Genomic DNA, 15,049 nt, shown 5'->3' on the forward strand with positions numbered 1-15,049 from the left:
TTTGCTCCTCCTGCACCTGTGATGCTTCCACTTTAGTGGGGTTTAGCTGTATCCTGGTAGAGTACTAGTTTTTCGCCTAGGCGATGTACACACTGCAACCCATCTTGCTGTAAGTAATACTTAATTTTTGGAGGATATTTTCCTCTTTTTTGTTGCTATTTTTATATTTAGTGTAGGGACCTACAAGCATGAGGTCCCGTGACGAGGGTTGCAGGCTTATGTTTTATGGCCATAAATACCAACAAAAACCTCATATTTTTTTTGTACAGGATACAGCCAGGCCCCTTTCTGTTGGGCGTTGCGTTGTAGAGTGTCTGTCCGTGCATGATACAAAGGTGGGGTATGGCTTGGCAGCCCGACTGATCTAATAGTATGGGCGTCATCTAATAGGCTGCGGGTTTGTGACTGTGTTATCTGCATGTGTGAACAGTGCTCTATGCAAGCCACTAGTGTGTGGTTTTATCATCTAGTAATTGCCCCCCTCCATTCCATGGAGGTGTGTGTGTGTGATTTGCTCCTCCTGCACCTATGATGCTTCCACTTTAGTGGGGGTTTAGCTGTATCCTGGTAAAGTATTAGTTTTTGGCCTGGGCGATGTACACAGCCTATCTTGCTGTAAGTAATACTTAATTTTTGGAGAATATGTTCCTCTTTTTGTTGCTATTTTATATGAAGAGAGGGGGGCCCGGCCGGGCCCAGGTTAATTATTTAGCTTTATGTAGCCCCTGGCCAGCCGGGCCCACCATCTTTACCGAGCCCCAGTCACAGCCGCAGCAGTCGGTACGGTGGTGTCCCTTCAGCCATTCCTGCACCACGTGACTAAGATGCGTGCGAAGCCCTTCTCTGGCATCGCATTCAAATTAGCCATGTGATGGGGGAGGCACTCTTACTGGAGCAGGGAGGTGGCGCGTCATCTCGCGGCCCAACATGATGAGGTCATCACTCTGCACGTCATCACAGTGCTGCGGGCAACGCGGAACTAGCGAGGACGCGGCATCTGGCAGGAAGAGGTAGGCGCTCTATGAGCTGAAGATCGCCGGGGGTGGTGGGGGTCCCGCTGAGTGCAGCCCCGGGTGGTGGGGGTCCCGCTGAGTGCAGCCCCAGGTAGTGGGGGTCCCGCTGAGTGCAGCCCCGGGTGGTGGGGGCCCGCTGAGTGCAGCCCGGGGTTGTGGGGGTCCCGCTGAGTGCAGCCCCGGGTTGTGGGGGTCCCGCTGAGTGCAGCCCCGGGTTGTGGGGGTCCTGCTGAGTGCAGCTCCGGGTGGTGGGGGTCCTGCTGAGTGCAGCCCCGGGTGGTAGGAACACCCGCTGAGTGCAGCCCCGGGTGGTGGGGGTCCCGCTGAGTGCAGCCCCGGGTGGTGGGGACACCCACTGAGTGCAGCCCCGGGTGGTGTAGACACCCACTGAGTGCAGCCCCGGGTGGTGGGGAGACCCGCTTAGTGCAGCCCCAGGTGGTATAGACACTTGCTGGGTGCAGCCCCGGGTGGTGGAGACACCTGCTGAGTACAGCCCTGGGTGGTGGAGGCACCCGCTGGGTGCCGCCCCGGGTGGTGGGGGTCCCGCTGAGTGCAGCCCCGGGTGGTGGGGGTCCCGCTGAGTGCAGCCCCGGGTGGTGGGGGTCCCGCTGAGTGCAGCCCCGGGTGGTGGGGACACCCGCTGAGTGCAGCCCCGGGTGGTGGGGACACCTGCTGAGTGCAGCCCCGGGTGGTGGAGACACCCACTGATTGCAGCCCCTGGTGGTGGGGAGACCCGCTTAGTGCAACCCCAGGTGGTATAGACACTTGCTGGGTGCAGCCCCGGGTGGTGGAGACACACGCTGAGTGCAGCCCCGGGTGCTGGACACACCCGCTGAGTACAGCCCCGGATGGTGAAGGCACCCGCTGGGTGCAGCCCCGGGTGGTGGAGGCACCCGCTGGGTGCAGCCCCGGGTGGTGGGTGCGCCTGCTGACAAATATACAAGGAGAGGCCCAAAAAGGGGAAATATATACAAGAAGGAGGAGATATATACCAGGAAGGAGACAAAAACCACGATGGGGACATATATCCCAGGAGTGGGATATATATACACCAGGAGTGGCCCAGGATGGGATATATATGCTAGGAAGTGGACAAATAAACCAGGCTGAGAACATATATATCAGGAGGAGGACATATATACCAGGAAGGGGACCTATATGCCAGAATGTGCCCGGGAGTGGGATATACGTACCAGGAGGTGCCCAGGTATACTATCCCCCCACACACATTGCCTCTCTGTATAATATTCTCTTGGTATATATGTCCAAATCCTGGTATATATGTCTGCATACTGGGTCCTTCCTGGTATGTATGTCCCCATCCTGGCTTATTGTCTCCTTCCTAGCATAAATGTCCTCCTCCAGGTATATATGTCTCCATTCTGGTTTATTTGTCCTTATCCTGGTACAGTGTCTTGTGAAAGTATTCGGCTCCCTTGAATTTTTCAACCTTTCCCACATTTCAGGCTTCAAACACAAAGATAAAAATGTTAATGTTATGTTGAATAATCAACAACAATTGGGACACAATTGTGAAGTTGAACCATATTTATTGCTTATTTTAAACTTTTATAAAAAATAATAAACTGAAAAGTGGGGCTGCGATTACAGCTGCAAGTTACTTGGGGTATGTCTCTATTAGTTTGGCACTGTTACGCCGGGTGGTGGATCCTCTGGGCCGTGCACCGGACTCACCCAGTGAAGCAACACAGAGCTAACCCCTATACAGGGACTGTCCGGTCACCCCACCAGAGGGCCTAGGTGCACGGTTGCCGGAGCACTAAGCGGGATAAGGTCAGAGTCCTTTCCGGAAGCTGGAATGAGGAAGTCCCTGGGGACAAAGAGTTCCTGGTGCCAGGTGTGATGACGGTGCCCGGGTACCGGTGGCAGGTAGGGACGTCAGACGTGAGCAGAGTCCAACCAGTAGAGGAGGCTGAGGTCACCAGGTGAAGCCGAGGGTAGAAGGCAGGTTTAGACTGCAGAAGATGGTGGCGTCTCAGCTGACAGTCCCCGTAGGACCACTCGGACAGGTTATGGTCAGGACCAGGTTTGCTTGGTAGAACTGGTTCTGTGGAAGACATAAAGTGAGAACGAGGCACAGCAAAGGGGACCTGAACTCCTAGCTACAGAACTCGTAGAACAGGCGACGCCCTAGAGGCAGGAAGCTCCTAATATACCTGACCCTGGCTGATGCAATATCCTGTTTAGGAGTGCTGGGTCTTTAAGAGGAGGTCAGTGACCGCGCGCGCCCTAATGCGCATGCGCGAAGCCCGGGTGCCGGAGGCCAGAGCAGGGAGCGGTGCCGAGGATGCAGGGCAGACAGAGAGGGTGTCCTGGGTCGCAGAGGAGCGCCGGGAACGGGAGCCCGGGAGCCTGGAGGGTGCCGAGGAGGACGTGTGGCTGGAGGCAGGGGACCCGGGGGCCGGAGCGGTGAGTGGGGAACGGTGTCGGGGCCCGGGGAGCGTGACAGTACCCCCCCCCACGCCCCTCTCCCCGCAACCGGGACAAGAAGGCACGAATCAGAGGAGTACCCACGTTCTCCCGAGGTTCCCAGGACCTGTCTTCGGGACCGTAACCCGCCCAGTCGACCAGGAAGTACTGCCTACCCCTGACGGTCTTCATGGCCACGATATCTCTTACCGCATAGATGTCATCCTCAGCAATGGGTGCAGGATGAATACTGGTGTCAGCGGAGAAAGGACCAAGGACCACAGGTTTCAGCAAGGAAACGTGGAAGGAGTTGGGTATCCGCATAGTGGTTGGAAGCTGCAGCTTATAGGACACCTCATTAATCTCCCTGATGACCTTGAAGGGACCGATGTACCGCGGACCCAGCTTGTACGACGGTATCTTGAGTCAGACGTACTTGGAGGCAAGCCAGACCAGGTCCCCGGGAGAGAAGCGAGGAGGGTCAAGGCGTCTTTTGTCAGCGTGCATTTTCATCCGTGCAGCAGCGTGTCCCAGGGAGGTCTTGACAGAGGACCATATAGTGGAGAAGTCTCTGGATCTGGCTAGTCTGCAGCAGGTACATCGGAAGCAGGAGATACAGGCAACGGCACGGAAGGCTGGACACCATAGACAACATGGAAAGGGGAGCTGGAGGTGGACTCGCTGACCCGGTGGTTATGTGAGAACTCAGCCCAAGGAAGAAGCGTAGACCAGTTGTCCTGATGTACATTGACATAGTGGCGTAGGAAGGAGGTCATGATCTGGTTGACGCGTTCTACTTGGCCGTTTGACTGAGGGTGGTAGGCAGAGGAAAAGTCCAGAGACACCCCCAGATGTTCGCAGAGGGCTCTCCAGAAGCGTGATGTGAACTGGGTTACTCTGTCGGACACGATATGTGCAGGAAAGCCGTGCAAGCGGAAGATGTGCTGTATGTAGGCGTCAGCGAGCTCTTGAGCAGAGGGCAATCCGGCCATAGGAACGAAATGAGCCATTTTTGAAAATCGATCCACCACGACCCAGATGACCGTATGGCCGGAGGACAAGGGCAAGTCCGTGACGAAGTCCATGGCAATGTGTTGCCACGGAACTGAAGGGATCGGTAGAGGCAGAAGACGACCATAGGGCAGGTGCTTAGGCATCTTGTTCCGGGCACAGGAGGAAAAGGCAGAAACAAAGGCGGTGACATCCTTATGAAGGGATGGCCACCAATAGTGGCGGACGATAGCGTCCCAGGTTTTCTTCTGACCGGCGTGTCCGGCCACTTTCGAGGAATGTCCCCATTGGAGGACCTTGAGTCTGTCTGTCTCCATGACGTAGGTCTTCCCGGGGGGGATAGAGGCCAGAGAGACGGGAGCCACCGGGAGGAACTTACTCGGGCAGACAATGGGCTGGGTAGGTTCTTCCTCTTGCTCCACCGGGACGAAGGACCGGGATAGGACATCCGCCCGCACATTCTTGTCCGTGGACCGGATGTGGAGCTGAAAGTCAAACCGGGCAAAGAACAGAGACCACCGGGCTTGTCGTGGGTTTAGTCTTTGAGCAGACTGCAGGTATTCCAAGTTCTTGTGATCAGTGTAAATGATCACCGGGTAAACTGCTCCCTCTAAGAGATAGCGCCATTCCTCCAACGCCATTTTGACGGCCAGGAGCTCTCGATCACCTATGGTGTAATTACGTTCAGGCGCCGAGAAGGTCTTGGAGAAGAATCCGCAGGTGACCAACTTCCCGGTGGAGGACTTCTGCAGAAGCACGGCCCCGGCCCCAGCGGAGGAGGCATCCACCTCCAGGGTGAATTGACGGTTCAACTCTGGTCGATGAAGAACGGGAGAGGAGGCAAAGGACCGCTTCAGGGAGCAGAAGGCGGCATCGGTCTCCGGTGACCACACCTTTGGGTTGGCCCCCTTCTTGGTCAAGGCAGAGAGAGGCGCTGTTAGAGCCGAGAAGTGAGGGATGAACTGCCGGTAGTAGTTAGCAAAGCTGAGGAAGCGTTGAATGGCTTTCAGTCCAGAAGGAGGAGGCCAGTCGAGGATAGCAGAGACCTTCTTAGGGTCCATCTGTAGACCAGTGTCGGATATCACGTAGCCCAGAAAGGGAAGAGATGATTGGTCAAACACACACTTCTCGTATTTAGCGTATAGGCGGTTCTCCCTCAGCCTCTGTAACACAAGTTGCACATTTTCTCTGTGGGTCTGGAGATCCGGTGAATAGACTAGGATGTCGTCCAGGTATACGACTACACAGATGTAGAGAAGGTCCCTGAACACGTCGTTCACCAGCTCCTGGAAGACAGCCGGAGCGTTGCAAAGTCCAAAGGGCATCACACAATACTCATAGTGCCCATCCCGGGTGTTGAAGGCGGTCTTCCACTCGTCCCCGGAGCGAATGCGGACCAGGTTGTAGGCTCCACGGAGATCTAATTTGGTGAAGATACGGGCCCCTCTGAGTCGATCGAAGAGTTCAGGTATCAGAGGCAGGGGATATTTGTTCTTCACGGTGATCTGGTTCAGGCCCCGGTAGTCGATGCAGGGCCGTAACTCGCCTTCCTTTTTCTTGACGAAGAAGAAGCCCACTCCAGCCGGGGAGGAGGATCTCCGAATAAATCCCCGTGCCAGGTTCTCGGTGATATAGTCAGACATGGCCCGTGTCTCCGCAGGGGACAAAGGGTATATCCGTCCCCGAGGGGGAGTGGTTTCTGGCAGGAGGTCGATGGCACAGTCGTAGGGTCGATGTGGAGGTAAGACCTCCGACTCCTTTTTGTCAAACACATCCGCGAAGGACCAGTAGGCGGGCGGTAGGCCAGGTAGGGATTCCGGGGCCGGAGGACGACGGACGGGCTGAACTGACTGGAGGCAGTTCTCATGACAAGATGGACCCCAGCGGATGATTTCTCCAGTACGCCAGCTGACCGTGGGTTCATGTATCCGTAACCAGGGTAATCCCAGCAAAAGCGGATGAGACATGCGCGGAAGAACATAGAAGGCAATGTCTTCGGTGTGTAGCGCACCGATACGCAGTTTCACAGGTTTGGTGACAAATAGGACGGTGTCAGAAAGGGGTTCCCCATCCACAGAGGCTATCACAAGGGGTGTCTTCAGCGGGGTGACAGGTACCTGGTACTGGTCTACCGTGGCCTGGTGGATGAAGTTGCCAGCTGCCCCGGAATTGAGATATGCCTCTGCCGTGAAGCGAGTCTCCTCTGTTGTCACCTGAACAGTCCATGTAACGGGGTCTGAGAGCTTCCCGGTACCTAGGGTGGCCTCTCCTACCAACCCTAGGCTTTGGGGTTTCCCGGTTTCTCTGGACAGACACGCACCAAATGTGCGCCGTCTCCGCAGTAGAAGCAGAGGCCCTTGGTGAGTCGTTCCGCTCGGCGTTGCTCGGATGACTGCAGCCGGTCAACTTGCATGGGCTCATGAGTGGAGGAGCCAGAGAGCGCAGGCGAAGAAGCGGTAGACTTCAGAGAAGAAGCAGGATGCCTTACTGGGCGTTTCTCACGGGACATCTCTTTGGAGCGTTCCTGAAAGCGGAGGTATATCCGGGTTGCGAGGGTGATCAGAGCATCCAAGGCGGGGGGAACATCACGACCAGCCAGCTCGTCCTTAATATGACCGGTAAGCCCCTCCCAGAAGGCTGCAGTCAGGGCTTCGTTGTTCCACCCTAGTTCAGAGGCTAGGGTGCGAAACCGGATGGCATACTGTCCCACTGTCGAAGTCCCTTGGCGTAGCCTGAGTAGCGAGGCAGCTGACGCGGAGGCGCGTCCTGGTTCGTCAAAGGTGGCCCGGAAGGCATGCAGGAAGTCACGGATGTTGTTGGTTACGAGATCTTCCTTCTCCCACAAGGGATTCATCCACGCCAGTGCCTCGCCCTCCAGGTGGGACATTATGAAGGCTACCTTGGCCTGGTCAGAAGCGAAGAGGCATGGCAGCAGTTTGAAGTGGAGAGAGCACTGGTTCAAGAACCCCCTGCAGGTCTTGGGATCCCCGGCGTACCGGGGTGGAGAAGCCAGTCGGAGTCTTGAGGTCTCGGTGGCGGAGGTCGTGGACGTGGCTGGGGTTGATAGGGACGTGGCGGTTGCTTGCAGCGTGTTCAGGCGGGTGTCTACTGACGTCATGAAGGCCAGCATACGGGATTGGGTTTCGCGTTGACGGACCAGCTCCTGCTGCAATCCGGCCAACTGAGCCGCTAAAGCTTCGGCGGGATCCATGGCCTGTTCTATCTGTTACGCCCGGGTGGTGGATCCTCTGGGCCGTGCACCGGACTCCCCCAGTGAAGCAACACAGAGCTAACCCCTATACAGGGACTGTCCGGTCACCCCACCAGAGGGCCTAGGTGCACGGTTGCCGGAGCACTAAGCGGGATAAGGTCAGAGTCCTTTCCGGAAGCTGGAATGAGGAAGTCCCTGGGGACAAAGAGTTCCTGGTGCCAGGTGTGATGACGGTGCCCGGGTACCGGTGGCAGGTAGGGACGTCAGACGTGAGCAGAGTCCAACCGGTAGAGGAGGCTGAGGTCACCAGGTGAAGCCGAGGGTAGAAGGCAGGTTCAGACTGCAGAAGATGGTGGCGTCTCAGCTGACAGTCCCCGTAGGACCACTCGGACAGGTTATGGTCAGGACCAGGTTTGCTTGGTAGAACTGGTTCTGTGGAAGACATAAAGTGAGAACGAGGCACAGCAAAGGGGACCTGAACTCCTAGCTACAGAACTCGTAGAACAGGCGACGCCCTAGAGGCAGGAAGCTCCTAATATACCTGACCCTGGCTGATGCAATATCCTGTTTAGGAGTGCTGGGTCTTTAAGAGGAGGTCAGTGACCGCGCGCGCGCCCTAATGCGCATGCGCGATGCCCGGGTGCCGGAGGCCAGAGCAGGGAGCGGTGCCGAGGATGCAGGGGAGACAGAGAGGGTGTCCTGGGTCGCAGAGGAGCGCCGGGAACGGGAGCCCGGGAGCCTGGAGGGTGCCGAGGAGGACGTGTGGCTGGAGGCAGGGGACCCGGGGGCCGGAGCGGTGAGTGGGGAACGGCGTCGGGGCCCGGGGAGCGTGACAGGCACATCGAGAAACTGGAATTCTTGCCCATTCTTCCTTTGTAAACAGCTGTAGCTGAGTGAGGTTGGATGGAGAGCGTTTGTGAACAGCAGTTTTCAGCTCTTTCCACAGATTCTCGATTGGATTCAGGTCTGGACTATGACTTGGCCATTCTAACACCTGGATACGTTTATTTGTGAACCATTCCATTGTAGATTTTGCTTTATGTTTGGGATCATTGTTTTGTTGGAAGACAAATCTCCATCCCAGTCTCAGGTCTTTTGCAGACTCCAACAGGTTTTCTTCAAGAATGGTCCTGTATTTGGCTCCATCCATCTTCCCATCAATTTTAACCATCTTCACTGTCCCTGCTGAAGAAAAGCAGGCCCAAACCATGATGCTGCCACCACCATGTTTGACAGTGGGGATGGTGTGTTCAGGGTGATGAGCTGTGTTGCTTTTATGCCAAACATATCGTTTGGCATTGGGCCCAAAAAGTTTGATTTTGGTTTCATCTGACCAGAGCACCTTCTTCCACATGTTTGGTGTGTCTCCTAGGTGGCTTGTGGCAAACTTTAAACGACACTTTTTATGGATATCTTTGAGAAATGGCTTTCTCCTTGCCACTCTTCCATAGAGTCCAGATTTCTGCAGTGTACGACTGATTGTTGTCCTATGGACAGACTCTCCCACCTCAGCAGATCTCTGCAGTTCATCCAGAGTGATCATGGGCCTCTTGGCTGCATCTTTGATCAGTCTTCTTCTTGTTTGAAATTAAAGTTTGGATGGACTGCCGGGTCTTGGTAGATTTGCAGTGGTATGATACTCCTTCCATTTCAATATGATCACTTGCACAGTGCTCCTTGGAATGTTTAAAGCTTTGGAAATCTTTTTGTAACCAAATCCGGCTTTAGGCCCTGTGCACACTAGAAAACAGAATTTTCTTAAGAAAATTCCGCAGGCACTGAAAGATTTCTGCACCCGCGGAAAAAAAAGCGCAAAAAAACCCAAATCCGCATGCGTTTTGGTGCAGTTTTGGTGCGGTTTTTCCGCGGGTTGCTACCTCTGTTTTAATGCATTCAATGCAATAAAGCACATTGAAAGAAAAAAAAAAAGTAATTTCCTTCTGAGATAGATAATGGATAGATAGATAATGGATAGATAGATAAATAGATAGATAGATAATGGATAGATAGATAATGGATAGAAGAATAGAGGGATAGATAGAGGACAGATCAAACAATAGATAGAGTCAGTTCTCCCGAGTGGTAATGTGTTTACATTACCGACCGTGAGTAAATGACCTATGGTTACCTCCCTGCAGGCTCATTACGAGGCTGCATTCATTAAAGTGTGTCAGTCTCGGCTGGATGCAAGCATCATGGGACCTGTGTGGATTACCCCGGAGCTGTGTTTTGGGAGGGGTTAATAATGAGGTGAAAGAGGGGGATTTTTTTGTGTTTTATTTAAAATAAAGGATTTTTCGGTGTGTGTGTTTATTCACTTTACTTACGGGTTAATCATGTAAGCTGTCTCATAGACACTGCCATGATTAAGCTATGACTTAGTGGCAGCGATCTGCTGACCATTAACTACTTATTACCTGGATTGCCACTGCATCACGGCAATCTGGAAGAGCCAGGGACACTCCGGGACTGTCGCATAATGGATGCGACAGTCCCGGGGCAGCTGCGGGCTGATATTCTTGGCTGCGGGAGGGGGGGGGCATTAACCGTGGCCCTCGCCCTCCCCAGCCTGAGAATACCAGGCCATCGCTTTGTGTTTACCTTGGCTGGACGGTAAAAATACGGTGGAGTCCATGTTTTTTTTTTTTACTTTTTTATTTTTATATGTACGTTTGATTTCTATTTGTATTCTATTTGTCTATGTCTGTGTGTGAGTGTGATATGTGTGTGTTTACTCTGCTCCGCTTCCTCTTCCTGTTATAATGACATCACTTCCCTGCAAAACGCAGGGCAGTGATGAACATTATGTCCCGAAAACGCGAAATACCACAGTGAATAACGCAGGAAAAAGCAATGAACCGCACAGAATTTGCTACCTGCATTATTCCCTGCGGGATTTCACGATTACATTACAGTCAATAGAGTGAAATCTCGCAACAACATGCGGAAAAGAAGGGACATGCAATTGTTTTTTCTGCATGTCCCTTCATGCAGCTGTCAAAATCCGCCTAGTGCGCACAGCATTTTTTTTTCCCATAGGATTTGCTGGTGAATCACTGCAGAGATGTTATGAACATTTTCTGCAGCGAAACATGCAGCAAATCCACAAGAAATCCGTGGTACAATCCGGCAAGTGCGCACAGGGCCTTAAACGTCTCCACAACTGTATCATGGACCTGTCTGTTGTGTTCCTTGGTCTTCATGATGCTCTCTGTGCTTTAAACAGAACACTGAGACTATCACAGAGCAGGTGCATTTATATGGAGACTTGATTACACACAGGTGGATTATATTTATCATCATCAGTCATTTAGGACAACATTGGATCATTCAGAGATCCTCCATGAACTTCTGGAGTGAGTCTGTTGCACTTAAAGTAAAGGGGACGAATAATATTGCACGCCACACTTTTCAGTTATTTTTTTTTTAAAAACAATGTAAAATAATAAGCAATTTGTTTCGTTCAACTTCATAATTGTGTCCCACTTGTTGTTGATTCTTCACCATAACATTAAAATTTTCATTAAAATGTTTGAAACCTGAAATGTGAGAAAAGGTTGAAAAATTCAAGGGAGCCGAATACTTTTGCAAGGCACTGTACCAGGATAAGGACAAATAAACCGGGATAAAGACATATATACCTGGAGGAGGACATTTATGCTAGGAAGGGGACAATAAACCAGGATGGTGACATACATACCAGAAAGGGCCCAGTATGCAGACATATATATCAGGATTTGGACATATATACCAGGAGAATATTATACAGAGAGGCAATGTGTGTGGGGGGATAGTATACAGAGGGGTAGTGTGTATGTGTGGGGCGATATACAGAGGAGCAGTGTGTGTGGGGATATATATATATATATATATATATATATATATATATATATATTATAAAAAGAGGGTGTGGGGATAGTGTAGAAAGGGGCAGTGTACGTGAGGGATAAACAGAGGGTCATTGTGTGTGTGTTTAGATATTATACAGAATTTCAGTGTGTAGGGCATATTATACAGTGAGGCAGATTGGGTGTGGGTATTTACAGAGGAGCAGTGTATGTGTGGTATATTATACAAAGGAGCAGTGTGTGTGTGGGGGATATTATACAGAGGAGTAGTGTGTTTGGGGAGGATATTATACAGAGAAGCAGTGTGTGAGGAGGATGTCATACAAAAGGAGCAGTGTGTATGGGGGCATATTATACAGAGGAGCAGTGTGTGTGAGGTATATTATACAGGGGAGCAGTATGTGTGAGGGGGATATTATACAGAGGAGCAGTATGTGGGTGGGATATACTGAGAAGCAATGTGTGTGGGGAGATATTATTCAGAGGAGCAGTGTGTGAGGAGATATACAGAGGAACAGTGTGTGTGGGAGGATAGTATAAAGAGGAGCAGTGTGTGTGGGGGATATTATACTGAAGAGCAGTGTCTGTGTGGGGACAATATTCTGAGGTGCAGTGTGTGTGTGGGATATTATACAAAGCAGCAGTGTGGGGAGATATTATACAGAGAAGTGTGTAGGGGGGATATTATTCAGGGGAACAGTGTGTGTGAATATTATACACAGGGGCATTGTGGGGGTATATTCTACTAAAGGGCAGTGTGTGGGGGGACATTATACATGGTAAAGTGTGTGTGTGAGGGATATTATACAGAGGGGCAGTGTGTTTGGGGGAATATTATACATAGGGGCAGTGTGGGAGAGATATTACGGAGAGGGGAGGTGTATGGGTGTATTATTAATTTTCTAAGGGAAATGCTTCTTTTTCTGGAACAACTTGAAGGGTGTTAACACTTTTGGCCATGACTGTGTATATTTTTATACACACACACACATGCGTTCTTCCAAGAATGGGGATGAGAGTGTGGAAGGTTTGAGGGGTGGAGGCGGAGATGGGGTGGAACCTGGGCGGAGTCTCAAGGGGGCCCACAAATGTTGACAGTACGGGGCCCTGAAATTCCTAGTGGCGTCCCTGCATACGTACCAGAATCACTGACGTGTGAATGGGCCTTAGTGCTAGATTTAAACATTGCGCTCTTTTTGAGAAAGGAGAGGATTTTGAATGAGGGAAATTTCAATGTTGCATGTTTTTATAAACCCTTTTCAGTTTTATAAATTTATTGAGATGAGACGAACCCTTTAAGAAGTGTTAAACAAAAGTAACAGTTTAGATGCAAGTAGTTTGTCATCTATTTTCTCAACCAATTTTTTTAAATGTCTTTTAATATAATTAATTGGCTGTTCCATAATTAATACTTGTCACCTATCCACAGGATGGCTTTTAAATGTCTGTCTACTGACCGCAAGAACTGCAATCCATTGTTTATTCAATTTAAAAATCTGAGCCCTGCACCCCACTATCTCTGTGAGTCACATAGACATTGAATGGAACCACGTGTGTGCTGAATGGGACCACAAGTGTGTGCACGTGTTCATTGGTCACTAACATAAAGTGTGCAAGGCACTGCTAATTTGGAGGAAGCACTAACTCATAATATTATGTTTCCTAAATGATTCTTAATTTTTAAGAAGTATTTTAGCATCATCAATTTTTTGTCTTTAATGTTACAAAGCATTAATCAAAGAAAGTTTATATACCAAGGATAAATGATTTAAATGAATTAAACCTAGGGCTATATGGCAACATTTATCATACAACAGTAATTCTCAGAAAAGTCACGCTACAAAAATATCTGAGCAACTTGCCTGCAACTTGTTATTTTATCTGTAAAATAAAATATTAACCAAAATAAATGTATGCTAGGACACAGAGTAAAAAGCAAATCTAACAAAAATAGTTTAACAAATTTTATTGAAACATAAATATAAAAACAGTTATATATAGATTATTCCAGCAATACAGACAAAGGCAAAAATTATTGGGTGAGCCACAGTGGGAAGACCCAAGAGTAGTCAATATAGAGCACAGGATATAATGTAAAATGTAAGACAGTTTATATATCTTTAAATAATCAATAATACATAAATATATGTCTGTGTCAGAATTGAAATAGACAGTAAACCCGGATAAAACCAGTAATAAAGGTGCTTAATCTAGAGTAAAGAAGAAGCTCACCCATCAAAACACCCAATACGTTTAACTAATGCTTCATCAGGGGTGGTTGGTGAGAGAATATACTGCGTCAGAAAATAGAGATGGGCTGGTCAGATCAAAATAATGGACGTGTGAAGTAGTAATAGGCAGGCACTTGAGATGATGTGGCGGTCTCATGCCCGGGCCAGATGACAAAGCGGTCACATGGCCTAGTGTTCAGGGGATCACCATGTTGGAAAAGAGAGTGACTGGCCGCATCAAAATGATGGACATAGTGGTGGGCAGGCTAACATAGTAGCACGGTGGTAACTTGACTGGGCCACATAACGGAAGAGTCAGATTATTTGGTATACAGGTGACTGCTGTGTCAAAGAGCACATTTTTTTTGCATTCATTTAGTTATTTTTCTTTAATATCTAGTATCTGTAATGCTTGTAAGTATGAGCCAGTAGTGGACCCACAGTACACTGAAAACATACAGGGTCTTGACTATGGTTTCTCACCAGGTTTTCACCTATAAAGGTGAGGGTGCCGCGTGGCAGGTAGTAAACAGGTGACACTCAAGGAAAACTGGTGCTGTGACAGCTGGCCCCGGGAATATGGACACAGACAGTCACTGATATAGTCAAATTTTATTGAAATATAAATATAAAAACAGTTATATATAGATTATTCCAGCAATACAGACAAAGGCAAAAATTATTGGGTGAGCCACAGTGGGAAGACCCAAGAGTAGTCAATATAGAGCACAGGATATAATGTAAAATGTAAGACAGTTTATATATCTTTAAATAATCAATAATACATAAATATATGTCTGTGTCAGAATTGAAATAGACAGTAAACCCGGATAAAACCAGTAATAAAGGTGCTTAATCTAGAGTAAAGAAGAAGCTCACCCATCAAAACACCCAATACGTTTAACTAATGCTTCATCAGGGGTGGTTGGTCAGAGAATATACTGCGTCAGAAAATAGAGATGGGCTGGTCAGATCAAAATAATGGACGTGTGAAGTAGTAATAGGCAGGCACTTGAGATGATGTGGTGGTCTCATGCCCGGGACCGGATGACAAAGCGGTCACATGGCCTAGTGTTCAGGGGATCACCATGTTGGAAAAGAGAGTGACTGGCCGCATCAAAATGATGGACATAGTGGTGGGCAGGCTAACATAGTAGCACGGTGGTAACTTGACTGGGCCACATAACGGAAGAGTCAGATTATTTGGTATACAGGTGACTGCTGTGTCAAAGAGCACATTTTTTTTGCATTCATTTAGTTATTTTTCTTTAATATCTAGTATCTGTAATGCTTGTAAGTATGAGC

This window comes from Anomaloglossus baeobatrachus, chromosome 5, assembly GCF_048569485.1.
Source record: "Anomaloglossus baeobatrachus isolate aAnoBae1 chromosome 5, aAnoBae1.hap1, whole genome shotgun sequence".
Taxonomy (NCBI): Eukaryota; Metazoa; Chordata; class Amphibia; order Anura; family Aromobatidae; genus Anomaloglossus; species Anomaloglossus baeobatrachus.